Here is a 15,142-nt window from a genome sequence, read left to right as displayed (position 1 = left end):
TGTGTGACAGTGAGGATGATGAGACCTATGTAACTAGAGCTGACTAGCCAGGTAGGGAGAAAAGCACCTTTCCAAACTGCACAGAGAATGACATAGAAGCATCAGTCTGCATAATCCAATTAAGTAGAATTGTTTTTGGAGGTTTTTTTCTCCCATTTGTCATCTGTAATTTTTCCCCTGGGACTTAGAGCCTTTTTACTTTGAGGCTCATCCCAGTTGGCATTCCTGGAGCTGACTGGCTCTGCCATCCACTGTGCTCATATCTTTTACAGAGAGCACTATGCAAGGAAACAGGAGACTGTCTGATGGCTCTAGAGTTACTTACCAGAACCTCGGCTGGTCTCATTTGCAATGGATAGAGCCAATTGAAGAGAAAAGGAAATTTCATAGTCAGATCTGTACATATTAGCTTATGTAAATAAACCTCAATAAAATCAGTGTTGCAGCAATTGTTCTGCATTTAAGAGGAGTCACTCGAATTGTCTCCTAAAAAAACTAAAGACAAATTTTAGATATTTCAAAGATATCCAGGAAACTGAAATTCATGTCCGTTAGTAGTGTGGACCCAGCTACATTTCAGGAGATGGCGTGTTCTGGAAGGTGATCTTATCTGGGGCTGAAAACAACAGGTACACCTGGAACACCATGAGAAGCAGGAACTCTCATCCCTGAAACCAGACACAGCAGTGATGATGATGGCCCAGGTGAGATGCAGAGCTGGGTGAGGAGATGGAGGTATTTAGTTTCCTAGGATGACAGTGACCATGATTTCCATGGACACAACTGAGGAATATGTACGACATCTATGCATGAAGACATAACTTCACCTGTGCTTTCAAGAAGTGTGCTTGTGTGTTAATGTGTGTTTCATATAATCTTGTTCTCTTCAGCATACACTTGCTTCACAGAGTTCAATGATAAAATGAACAATATTAATTACAATAGACATATATCTGAAACTTTTATAAAAATTTACTAAGTGATATGTGACTAATGCATAAAAAATGAACAGATATAAGATTTTAAAAGTATAAACACAGAAACAGGAGAATCAGGTTAGGAAAAAATGAATATTGTCAACTGGGAAAATTTTATCTTAAACATTATTCCTTATTATACTGATATATAGGTTGAAACCTGTATAATTTTTTAAATTTAGATGTAGAAGAATGTTCTAAGTGTTACTGGTAATTTGAGCCCATGGAAGTATGTGTGTGTGGTGTGTGTGTGTGTGTGTGTGTGTGTGTGTGTGTGTGTGTGTGTATAATTTTATTATTATTTAACATAGTAAAATACAGTCATGTTATTGAAGGTAGTAAAATACAGCAGTATTATTGAATGTAGTAAAATACAGCAGTATTATTGAAGGTAGTAAAATACAGCAATATTATTGAAGGTAGTAAAATAGAGCAGTATTATTGAAGGTAGTAAAATGCAGCAATATTATTGAAGGTAGTAAAATACAGCAGTATTATTGAAGGTAGTAAAATACAGCAATATTATTGGAGGTAGTAAAATAGAGCAGTATTATTGAAGGTAGTAAAATGCAGCAATATTATTGAAGGTAGTAAAATACAGCAGTATTATTGAAGGTAGCAAAATGCAGTGATATTATTGAAGGTAGTAAAATACAGCAGAACAAAGCCAATCAAGACAATGCTGTGAAGTTGGTATTGAATTTCGCAGCAGGATACCCAGAATACATTAATAGATTCCACAGTATATCTTGTTATCTTCACAATAGTTACAATACTTGTCCTTTCAGTCAGGTATAGCAAAGTCAAACCTAATATGGAACATCATAAAATCTATCAAAACAGAGTACTGAATAGAGCAATACAATTAATGAGAACACAACAAAACAGTGATAACAATATTTGCCCTCAAAGAGATGGTAGAAGGAAATCCCCCATATTTCCTATACTGCATATGGTCATTCTCCCAAGAAGTGCTCAGACATCTGGATCCCATTTCATAATGGAGAGGGGGAAGGATGTTTGATTCTCAGCCCATGTGCCACTAGGCTCATGAATGCTTACCAGGGAGGCAAGTTTATTCCTTTGTTTCCCAACACCCTAAGTTCCATCATGGCAAGGATCTTGGGAGATGCTGGCTGGCTGATTCTCTCCCTGGGTCCCTTGCTGCTCACTTGACCCATGGCTGCTTACCAGGGAGGCAAGCTGGTTCCTTTGTTGCCCAGAACCCTAAGTTCCACCATGGTGTGGGTTTCAGGAGATGCTGTTTGGTTGGTTCTCTGAAACCTGCATATTTGTATTAGAGAGACAGAGGAAGAGAGAGAGAGAGAGACAGAGAGGGATAGAGAGAAAAAGAGACTAAAGAAAAAGAACAGTCAAGTTTGCTTTATAAATTCCTAATTTAAAACTACATAAATTAACTCCAGCCAAATAACATGAACAGAAAGAGCTCAACAAGGTCCCTAGACGTTGCTTTGAGTCATGTCTGGCTGCCCCACTTCCTTCTCCTGAACACAGAGCTCCTCATGTTGCTGAGCTGAGGCTGGGAACCACGTCTCCTGAGGGGGCCAAGGAGAAGAGAGAGATGCAAGGTCTCAGACCATGTGCAGAGGGATGGATATAATTTAATTGTGTAACCTGAAACATTTATTCCTGCAGGAGACAACTGGTACTTATGAGGAGAAAAGTAAAAATGTTATTTTTAGATAATGATGATATGACATTACAAGGAAACTTATGCTTCTTTCAATCCGGGGAACTGTGCTGCCAGAGGAGGGAACTGGGCTACCAGGAGGGTGAGTTCCTCATCATCATTCTGAGCCCCAGGAGCGTTTAAGATCATTGCTCCCAGTGGTCAAGAACCTGCCCAGGCTCCAGCCACACTAGCCTGGGCTCTACAGGTTTTAGGTCTATCTGAGCCATACCCAGGTACCTTATTTCAATACAGGAAAATCTGCTGCCAGAGGAGGGTACTGGGCTGCCGCTTGGAGTGTGTTCCTGCACATTATCCCAGGCCCAAGGAGAATGTAAGATCATTGCTTGCAGTGATCAAAAACCTGCCCAGCTCCCAGCCACACTAGACTAGGCTTGGGAGGTTTTTTGAACAGACTACATTACATCCAGTGAACTTCTTCAATCAGGGGAGTTGAGCGCATGGGAGCGCATAGGTTCTTGCCTCGGGAGAGCTTTGGAACACGATCCACAGTGGATAGGATCCCACCCAGCTTCCTGGAACACTGGAGATGGCATAGGAGGTCCTGTGGGCCTTACTGGGCCATGCTCAGCAACCTCCATTCAGTCCCAGGAGTCACGGGCAAAGGAGATGATTTCCAACATGCCCAGGGGAAGCCTTGGAAAAACACTTGAAACACGGAAATATAGGAAAATGGACAAAAAAAGCCCAAAATGCAATCTCAAACTTCCAGCCTATCCCAAGAAAGCCTAGGAGCCATGTCCATAGAAGAAAATATATGCCATACACCTGAAATATCTGAAATAATAGCAATTGAAATAAAGAAGCAACTCCAGGAAGATTTAAAGGAATTCAAACTGGAAATAATCTCCCAGGTAAAAGAAGAAATCATAAAAGTAATGAATCAGATGCTGAACACATGTAAAGAAAACATAGTTAAAAATTTAAAGGTAGAAAACAGAAATATAGAATATCTGGATGAACCATTAAGAAACAAACAGAATACATGAAGCAGATTCAAAGATATATACAGGAAATAAAAAATCCCATTGAAAGTTGTCAAAATTGCCTCAACGAAAGTGAAGATAGAATTTCAGACCTCGAAGACAAGATTGCAGCTACTGAATAGGAAAGGAAAGATCTTTTAAAAGTAACAAGGGATCAGGAATTAACAATTCAACACCTGCAAGATAATGCAAAGCAAAGCAACATAATATTGATAGGAATAAGTGCAAAAGAAGGGGACAACACAAATTATATCAAGAGGCTATTTACAGAAGTAATAGCTGAAAATTTCCCCTACATGAAAATGGAAACTGACATTAGAATTAGTGAACCATATGAAACTCCAAATAACCATAACCAAAATAAAACTACACCCACACCTATAGTAATCACCATCCAAGAAATCCAACATAAAAACAGAATACTAAAAGCTGTTAGAGACAAAAGAGAAATCACCAAAAAGGAAAGCCTATTGGAATCACATCAGACTTCTCAACACAGACAATGAAGTCAAGAAGAGCAAGCAGTAAAGTCTTTCAAATCCCAAAGGAAAATGATTTTTAACCTGGACAGATGCACGCTGCAAAAATGTCCTTCAAAATGGATGGAGAAATTAGATACTTCCATGACAAAGAACAGCTAAAAAAACTTAATGAACACCAAACCAACCCTGTAAAGAAAACTGAAAGACAATCTAGATACACATAGGAAAAAACCATAAAGCAAAGTGCACAGTTAAACAGAATGGAAAGATAAAGAAGCAACAGAATGAAGACAACATGTCAACAGTAAACCAGCATATAACATTTATAGCCATTAATATAAATGGTCTCAATTTAGCAATTAAAATACAGACTGGCAGAATGGATCAAGCAACAACATCCAACCATATGCTGTCTACAAGAACCCATGTAACCCAAAAGGTAACTCACAGACTGAAAGTCAAAGGATGGAAAACAATACATCACACAACAGGAACTCATAAAAAAGTGAGGGTAGCTATTCTGATTGCAGATAATGTGAACTTCAAACCAGAATGTTCTTAAGAAATAAAGAATGTCACTACATACTGGTTAGGGAAATATTTCAAGAGGAAGAGATAACTATCTTAAATGTATAGGCACCAAATTACAGAGCACCCAGTTATACAAAGCAAGTATTAATAGAAATGAAAAATCAAATTAGAAATAACACAATTATAACAGGAATCCTTAGCATACCACTGAAACCAAGGGACAGATGAAACAGAAAATCAGCAAAGAAATAACAGAAGTGAATTGCACCTGTGAACAAAAGAACTTGATAGACATATAGATAGTGTTCATTCCAAAAACATCACAATATACAGTCTACTCAGCAGCACATTGGAAATTCTGTAAAACAGACCATATACTAGCTCACAGAACATATTTAAATAAATGCAAATGAGTTAAAATTATCCCATTTATGTCATCACATCATAGTGCCATGAAAGTAGAAATTAATGATAAAAGAAACTGCAAAAATCTCAGAAAAGCATGAGAACTGGATAATACATTCTTGAGAAATCAGTAGGTCATGGGGAAAATTAAAGAAGAAATTAAACAATACCTACAAGTAAATGAAAATACAAATACAAATTACAAGAATCTGTGAGATGCAATGAAAGCAGTATTCAGAGGAACATTGATTTCACTGAGTTCCCACATCAGGAAAATAGAATGAGTATGAATAAACAATCTGTTGCTATACCTCAAACATCTAGAAAAAGAAGAGCAATTCAAGCCCAAAGTCAAAAGATAGAAAGAGATTATAAAAATCAGAACATAAATTAATACAATGGAGACTAAGAAAACAATCCAAAAATTCAGAGACAAACACTTGGTTCTTTCAAAGAATAAAAAAATGATAAGCCCTTAGTCAACCTTATTTATAAAAAAGAAAGAAAAATCTCAAATTCGTTCAATAAGGAATGAAAAATGCAAAATCACTACAGACTCTGTAGAAATACAGAAGATCAGCAACCCATTTCACAAACCTTCTCTCTGATAAGTTCGTTAACTCAGAAAAATGGTCATCTTCCTAGAAACATATGAAGTACCAACGCTAGATCAAGAAGATGTAAAACTACTGATTAATCCAATTTCTATTAATGAAATTGAAAATGAAATTCAGTCCCTACCTACAAAGAAGAGCCCAGGCCCAGATAAATTCACTGCAGAATTCTACAAGAAATAGAAAGAAAAATGCTGACACTCCTCCAAATCTATAAGGAAATTGAAAGGGAAGACATCTTTCCTAAGTAATTACTGGAAGCAAATATTACTTTAGTACCAAAACCTAAGAAAGACCCAACTAAAAAAGAGAACTACAGGCCCACCTCCCTAATAAACATAGATGCAAAAATTCTCAATAAAATACTGGCAAACAAGATGCAGCAAATCATTAAGAAGATTATATACACCATGACCAAGTGAGATTCATTCCAGGCATGCAGGGATGGATCAACATACGTAAATCAGTAAATGCAAACCACCTTATCAATAAAACCAAAAGTAAGAGTCACATGATCATAAACTATATGTGCAGAAAAAGCTTTTGATAGGGTCCAACACTCATTCATGATAAGAACCTTACACCCTAGAATCCGACCAACAGTGCAGGAGAGTTCATTTTTCCCCACAGCATCTCCAGTATTTATTGTTGGTAGTTTCCTTGATCCAGGCCATTCTTTAAGGAGTGAGATGAAATCTGTGTTATTTTAATTTGAATTTTTAAGGACGAATTACAATGAACATGTTTCATGTATTTGTTTGCCATTTGTATTTCTTCATCTGAGAACTGTGTATTCATCTCAGACGCCCACTTTAGGATTGGATCTTTGAATTTTTATAGGGTCGGATTTTTTTAAGTTCTTTATATGTTTTAGACAGAAGTCTTTTGTCTGAGGGACAGTTCACTAATATTTTTCCCACTTTGTGGGTTTTCTTTTGACTATGCTGGAGATTTTTTTGACTTTCAGAAACTTGTTAATAAGACATGGTCCCAGCTATTGATTCTGGTGAGTATTTCCCATGTGGTTTGATTCCTGTTCATTAATTCTCTACCTACTCCTATGTCTTCAAGGTTTTTATCCAATTTGTCTTCCAATAGGTTTAGTGTTTATATTTTAATATTCAAATCTTTGATCAATTTAGATTTTAATTTATTACATAGTGATAGGCAATGGGATAATTTTAGTTTTGGCATATGGAGAGCCAGTTTTTCCAACACCATTTATTAAATAGACTGTCCTTCTTCCAGTGATGATTTTTGGCCACTTTATCAAAGATAAGGTGGTTGAGTGTGTTTGTAGTTGTGGTTGTAGCTTTTAATATATTTCATTGATTAATGGCTCTGTTTTTATTTCAGCTCCATGTTGACTTTACTACAGTTGCTTTGTGATATAACTTCAAGTCAGGGATTGTGATGCCTCCCTCCCTTTGTTGTTAAAACTGTCATTATTATTTTAGGTCTCTTCTGGTTCAGATGAATTTGAGGAATGATTTCTCTAGACTTATGAAGTATGTTGATAGTATTTTTATTGGGATTGCAATGAATCTGTATAACAGTTTTGGGAGGATGGCCATTTTCACAATATTTATTCTTCCTATCCATGAGCAATGGATTTCTTTCATTTACTGAGATCCTCTTCAATTTATTTTTTCTGTAAGGTTGTTATCAAGAATGAATTAATTCTTCTTTGTCCTTCTCGTAGAATTCTGCAGTGAATCCATCAGGGCCTGGGCTCTTCTTTGTAGGAAAGAACTTAATTACATTTTCAATTAATATAAATTGGATCATTCAGCAGTTTTACATCTTCTTGACCCAGCTTTGGTACTTCATATGTTGCTAGGAATCTATTTCTTCTGTGTTATCAAACCTATGAGAGTAGAGGTTTTCGAAATAGGTGTAGATTCCAAAATAGATTCAAAATAGGTGTTGATTCCAGTTCCCAAGATTGAGGGCACAGGCAGGGCCAAGACCTGCAGAGCCAGCCCAGCATGGCAGGAACCTAGGAAGTTGTAGCAGGCAGGCCCATGACCTGTGGAGCCAGTCGAGTGTGACAGGAAGCTGGGGATTCCCTGAGTGGTTGGAGTGATGATCTTAATCTCCCAGGGCTTGGGATGGTCTGGGGACACCCACCTCTGGCTGCCCAGTTTCCAGAATTGAGGGCACAGGCAGGCCCAAGACCCACAGAGCCAGCCAAGCATGGCACAAAACAATTTTACTCTTTTTATAGTATTTTATCTGACCAAAAATTACTTGAGCCCATTTATTTTGCTAAACTTTCTATATTTTTGCCTCTTCTCATATATCTGAGACTTTACACCTTTAAAAAGCAGGACTTCTATAACATTTGGAATGCTCTGATGCATACTTAGCCATTTATGTAAATCTCTTCTGGAGCTCCGAAGAAGACTTGGATGAGGAGAGGAAAATAAACCTTTCTTCAGCTGTTGCGTCTCAGAGCAGTTGGGGAAAAGTGGCTCCAGAACTTGGGCCTTCAAGAAGGAACCCACAAACTGTGCTGCAATGCCACATGTACCCTGGTGGGACAAGGCCAGGTGAACAAGGCAATGAGAATCTTACTGAGAGCTGCACAGTTCTGTTGGAAGTCATTTTGAGGAGATCCCAATGGTAAGGAGAAAGACCTATAGGTAGCGCTGGCCATGCCTCTTCATCAGATGCACTACACTCTGTACCTTCAAGTCATACAGAACAGACTCTGCATCTTTAGAGAGAACACAACTTAAACCAGTAGATGTGAGACAGCCAGCTATAATTATAACCAACATGATTATCATGACAGACAACACCGTCTTTGGCTTAAACTTCCTAAGAAACAACTTCATATTATAGAACTTTTAAGAAACTTTACTTGCTTTTCACACAAAATAGGAAGAGCAATGCTACAAAATATTTGCTGGTCCATATTTCCAACATCCTGAGCACTCCTTCCTGTGGGGATCCAAGCCACCCACATATGCCAAGCAGAAAACAAAGCAAAATAAACAAAACCCACCAAAAAACAATAACAGCTCACAAAAGCAATAGAAATGCTTCAGACACTTTCATTATCCAGAAAATTTAGCTGAATTTAAGCTGACCATGGAACAAATGAAAATGTTTTTCAAGGCAATATTTCCTAAATAGGTCTAACACTTGTGAAATCCATGCCTGCCACCACAGACACTTTGTTCATGAGTCCAATGGGCAATGAGAGAGGGACTGAAAAAATTAACTGCTGTCCACAGAACAAGTCATCCCATTCACATGATGATGATGATGATGATGATGATGATGATGATGATGATAATGATGATGATGATGATGATGATGATGATGATGATGATGATGAAGAGGTGGAAGAGGAAGAGCAGAAAGTTGATATGATTTGTGAGACAGGGCATCACTATCTAGTTTAGGCTATTCTTGAATTCACTATGGAACCACTGACTACAGCCTAGGAATAAGCACAGAGTCACAAATATGGCCATATTTTTTCCCAACAAAATGTACTACCAAGTGCATTTTGTGAACTGCCCAATATTCTACCCATTGTGCCTATTTCCCTTCAAATCTGTCCATCAAGTACATCCTGTAAGGACGATGTGATTCTGCAGCTGTGTGTGTGTGTGTGTGTGTGTGTGTGTGTGTGTGTGTGCTGCACCAAAATACTCAGGGTCATCTGTAAAACAGGCCGTTGTCTTCTCATCCTCTGCATCTTATCATACAACAGATTCCACTAGGCCATAGATATGTGCTGCCAAATTAAAGGATTCATAGTATGCATAGGAGCCTGTGTACACTTTCTTGCTTTTTCACATGCCCTGCTTGTTCCCAGTGGTGTTTCCCTGGCTTGGCCATGTGTGCACCTCTTCCGTTTCATGATGAGCTGTTGCTGTGCATTTCCAAATGTATGACTTAGTGGATCAGTGACATCCAGGTCATGGATGGAGACATTTGTGAGTATCCTGATGAGGCTGATGACACTGAGCTACTGGAGTCTTGAATGATTATCCTGCCAGATGAAGAACTTTCACTACTTACAGTGCCAGAGGGATTTGCACAGACAACCTCCCATGATTTTGGCTTTCTTGCTGTAGCTGAGAAAGCCAATCTTGTGTTACCAATCATGATAATGGCACACTCCTTAGGACCCACTCTCAAAAATCATATTTTGGGCACAGTTTTTATAGTTTTCAGTCCATGGTCATTGGCTCCAAAGCAGGATGGCATGCCATAGTTACATGCCAGAGGAGGCTTTCTCACAGTATGACAGTGGGGAGTGGACAGGAACAAGGGAGATGGAAGTACATTTTCCTTCCCAGGCCCACCCAAAGGGACTCATCTCATTGTGAGAGGCTTTATCTCCAACATCAGAGCCAGCTATGAGCCCCTTCAGTGCACTAACTCAGTCATGTGCATCACACAGCCATGATGCACTCACCTCTCAAAATATGCACTACTGAGCGTATCTGGGTTTTGAGCATAGATCGGATCCAGAAAAGTATGCATGATAGTCAACTAGAAAGGAAACCCTACAGTTATGTTTCTGCATTCACAATAAAGTTGCTTCCCTGAGTTCTTTGAATCTGGACTTAATGTACTTGTCCTGTGCACCCATGAAGGGAGGTTCCTGTCTGGACTTACACTGATATTCTGGCACTGTATTTTTGGACAATAGTGTGTGCCTGTACCCTCAGTCATCATAGAGCTCAGATGCATAGCGAACCAGTTCTGAGACATTTGCAGATACACATGTGACTTCAGGAATAGAATGTACTTAAGAGTTTTCACCATGTCTTCTATGCAGCATCCACTCCAGTCCTTTTCTTGGGTGCTGCCGCATCCATATCTGGCAGTTACCACTGGCAATGGAGTAAATAGAGGCTGTGCTGCTTGAGGGCCAAGGTCTGTGAGAGCTTCACACAGCCAGGTCCAAACTTTTTTGCTGCATTTAGAAATGGATCCCTACGGACATGAAGAGTCAGACCCAGCAGTCACTTGCTTTCCTAACCGCCCCACATCTGATTCTAAATTGTAGTATGTCAGTCTAAATAGAATAGGAAATGTCTATGAGATTAGTAGAGCACAGCTTGACCTGTGGCTGTGGATTATTGTCATGTTTCCCACAAACTGAGAGGGGAAGTTTCATTCTGATTGTAGGTGGCACCAACCTATCAGCTTGCAGACTGGAGGAATCAAAAGGGAAACAAGGAAAACAGCACTTTCTTCTTCAGAGGGGACCCAGTCTTCACTATTGGCATTCAATGCGTTTTCCTTGTTCTTTCACATCACGTGTGTAGATTCCTAAGCCTTACAGTTCAAACCCTTACATTTGCCCACACCTAAACTCACTGGACTTGATGAAAAGCTCTAAGTGTCTGATTTTCACATCAGTCCTCCAGCTCAGTGGTTCACACATGGTCATTTTGCAATTTTAACCTTGTCTCTGTAGGCTGCCACTGAACCTAACTTAATGAATACTTTGTATTTTATAAAATACTAAAACTTTTACTCTATTGCACCATGGAAATGTGTGGAGAATCTTTGACACTTTCCTTGGAGTTTGGCTACAAGTGGATCTGGCTCTGATGTTGGAAACAACCTAAGTGTTTATCAACTGAGGGATGAATAAAAAAAGCTGTGGTATTTTTATACAGTTGCGCACTACTCAGCTATAAAGAATGATCACATTGTGTTATTTATAATTAAATGGATGCAACTTGAGACCATAATCATAAGCGAAATAAGTCAAACTAACATTTATAAATATCGTATAGTCTCCCTAGTGTAAGAAATGGTAAGAGTACATACGAATTTATGGTAACCATGATTCCTCATTACATTACTTTGAAGCCATATAATGTTAGCATTCATTAGTTGGAATGGTTTTATCCTGGTTTGTTTGATATTATGATCTGTGATAGTATGAACAGCTATTTTGAAGAAAACAACACATTAGAATAGACAGAGCTGATTTAATGTCATCTTACTCTGAAGTCCTACCATGTGTTTGTTTTTCTGTTTCCTTTGGTTCTATCAAATTGTATCTTACGGGATTTTATTATGTGTTAAAGTATAAACAAAATTTCTATGGAAAATGAGGTAATATAGTAGCCATTATTTGTTCTCTGTTATTTGGTTCTGAATTCCCTGTAATACTTTCATTCTCTTAAATGGTTTTATACTATTTTGTTATGTTTGATAGTATTGTATATGAAATTATGCTCAACTATTTCAAAGAAAGACACATTATGGTAGTTACTGTTAATTATGGATTGTCTTGTGGTAAAATAATGCGTTGCTTATACTGTTCTGATCTGATCTGCTTTGTTATATGCTCTTTTGTATTAATCTATTTAAAACAAAAAAAATTAAAAATAAAATATAAACAAGTGAATCTTGCCCTGCCATTCCTTCAGCTCAAATCCACTATCACCAAATTTTAGCACAAGAGTATGGGAGATTCTCCATAGATAACAAAGTTTTTCCCAAATGTTTGTAGACTATAAAATACGAGGAATGCCTCATTATGTATTTCTGTGTTGAAACAAAATCCAGGTGCAACTCACCGGACATCTTTGTCCACTTCCTTGACTCACAGATCTATTGTCACAATCTAAAAACGACATTGGGACTCACAAAAGAGATAAACACAAACTCAGCAAAAGTTCTTCAAAAAAATGGAATTGAAAAAGTTCAACAGTGCCTATACAGCTCCATCTCAGGAGATGTCATGTTTTGGAAGCTGATCTGACCCTGGGCTGTAATCAACATGTGCACCTGGGACACCAAGGGAAACCAGAACTCTATCCCTAAAACCAGACACAGCAGTGACGATGATGGACCTTGTGAGGTGCAGAGCTGGGTGAGAAGGTGGAAATGATTTAGCTTTCAAGGATGATAGTGACCATGAGGCCACATCCACATGATGGGTATGTGTGACATCCATGTGTGAAGGTTTCACATCAACTATAGCTTCAGGAAGCCTGCATGTGCGATGATTGGTGTTCCAACTAATTCTCTCTATTCAATGGAAAGTTACTTCACAGAAAACCATTATAATAAGGATGATGGCAGTCAGTATAGCCGTGTATCTATCTTATAAAAATTAGCAAATGATATGTGACTGATGAATACAGAATGAGCTTATGTAAAATTAAAAACATATAAATTTGATATTATGTTTAGAAAATAAAATAAATGTTTAGAAAGCAAAATAAAACAGCATTATTTTGTCTTAACATTACCTATTAGAATCCCTGATGTGTAGCTCAAATCTGTGAATGTGTATTTCAATGAAGGAGAGAGATAAAAACAGAGGGGGGAAGGAATACTGAAGAATAGTAAAGCATATTTTATAAATTTCTAATTTTTAAATTATGTAACTAAAATTCCAGCCAGATAGTATTGACAGAGAGCGCTCGAGGAGGTTCTGGACACTGCAATGAGTGAAATCCCGGCTGCCCCTCTTTCTCCTCCCTTGAACCCAGAGCTCCTCATGGTGCTGGATTGGGACCAGATCCTGAGGTGCCAAGGAGAGGAGAGAGCTACAAGGTCTCAGACCCTGTGCCGAGCGATGAGAAGGATTTAATTTCCTAATCTCAATCATTTACTCTGGCAGTAGACAATCGCTCCTCGTGATGAGAAAAACAACAATTTCATTTTAGATTACGATAATTTTGAAGTGGATTCATGAACAATATAGGAATTCAAAAATCCAAATTGATAAATTTGGAATTTTATTAGCTGAACTCACCGACCATCCGTGGACCCCTGTTTCAGAGACCAAATGAGTGATCCTGAACTTGAATGATACAGAAATTTTAAAACAGACAACCACAAAAAGACATCCTGTTGTAAACAATAAAGCTAGAATCTTACATTAATTTTTGGTGACATTTGTATCTTGCTTCTTTGTTGAGCAGGTTAATTTTTCTCTTGTGGGAGCTGCTCATTTTACTTTTCTCATGGGAATTGTATCCTGGCTTAACTTTTACTCTTCTGGGTCAAATACAGGGCACGAGATGGTGTTAGTTATGCCACACTCCAACAGATTTGATATTTAAAAGACACTTAATTTCCAGTGTACAGCAACATTGAGGTTATTGCTCTTTATAAGAAAAGTCATTATAGAAACTGAGACAAAACATATATATATATATATATATATATATATATATATATATTGAAATTGTATATTGAATATATCATAAAACATCTGAAGCCTGTGTATTTCAGGTCCCATTGTGGTTATGTGATGTTAACACACAGAGGAAAGCCCAGAGACCAACTGGAAACTCTCAATCCCCAGCTTACTGCTCTGCCACTATTCCTGGAGCCCTGGCTTCTGCTCAGTGGATCCCCATCATCCCCTGCTGGTCTGGGGCCCCTCTGCAAGGAGGTTTATGTCTGGGCCTACAAGACTCTCCTCGGATCTCTTGCTGCTCATCTGCAGATACAGCATGTTTTTGCTGCTGTCTCTGGAGATGATGAAATGGCCCTTCGCGGAGTCTGCATATTATATGTAACTACTATCACCACTGATACGTGAGACTCACTCCAGCCCCTTCCCTGGAGCCTGGTGAATCATGTTCATATTCAGTAGTCAATGAAGGTGAAGGTGAATCCTGAGCTCATGCAGGACAATCTCAAGGGCATGCTGGGCTGCACCAAGCCTCCCCCAGACTCCACAAGCTGCACCTCATCCTTGAGATCTGGAAACACATGGACATCTTGCTCAGGAAACTGTCAGTGAGGTCCATTCATCACCCTACTCATTGCCCTCACTCACTTTCTCTTCTTTTTCATGAATTATCTTTTAAAACAGCTAGAGGGAAAACCCAGATCACTGTGAACTCTGAGGTGAGCCATCTGTGCTCAGTGCTGATCACTGAGTGGGGGCAGCTGTGCACCAGGGTTGGGCTCTTCTGTAGAGCTTCAGGGTGAGGGCTGGGATAGTTTCCATGAGCACAAGGAGGCACAATTTGTATGGCCTCCTGCGATATAGCCTATTCTATGGTTGAAGCCTCAGAGAGGGAAGGATCCAAAGCACATAAGGGCTTTGGAATGTGTTTCAGAATATTCTGAATAATATAGAACACATCTTTTCTCCTATGTTTAATTGCATCTCTTTTTCTTATTCTTACCAACATGTAACTAATGGATTTGTTAATTCCACATGTTTCAGATATGCACATAGAGTGAGAAGCATAATGCCCTATGAGATGTGACATCATAGGCTATGAAATCATCCCCTGTATTAGATCCTGCAGTCCTTCCTGTAGAACTCAACTGCTTCCTGAGAAATTCCAAGACAGAGAGGTCATGTTTCATGATGATTGTCAGATATCTTCTTCTAATGAGAGAATATGACAATATCATTCCATAGTCTATTATACTCATAAATGAACTGACAAACAGCATATTTTTCAAAATTATG

Source organism: Cavia porcellus, unplaced genomic scaffold (assembly GCF_034190915.1).
Source record: "Cavia porcellus strain 051 isolate PalLab524CR breed Dunkin Hartley unplaced genomic scaffold, mCavPor4.1 scaffold_8, whole genome shotgun sequence".
NCBI classification, from domain to species: Eukaryota; Metazoa; Chordata; class Mammalia; order Rodentia; family Caviidae; genus Cavia; species Cavia porcellus.
Note: the sequence above shows the minus strand (reverse complement) of the source record.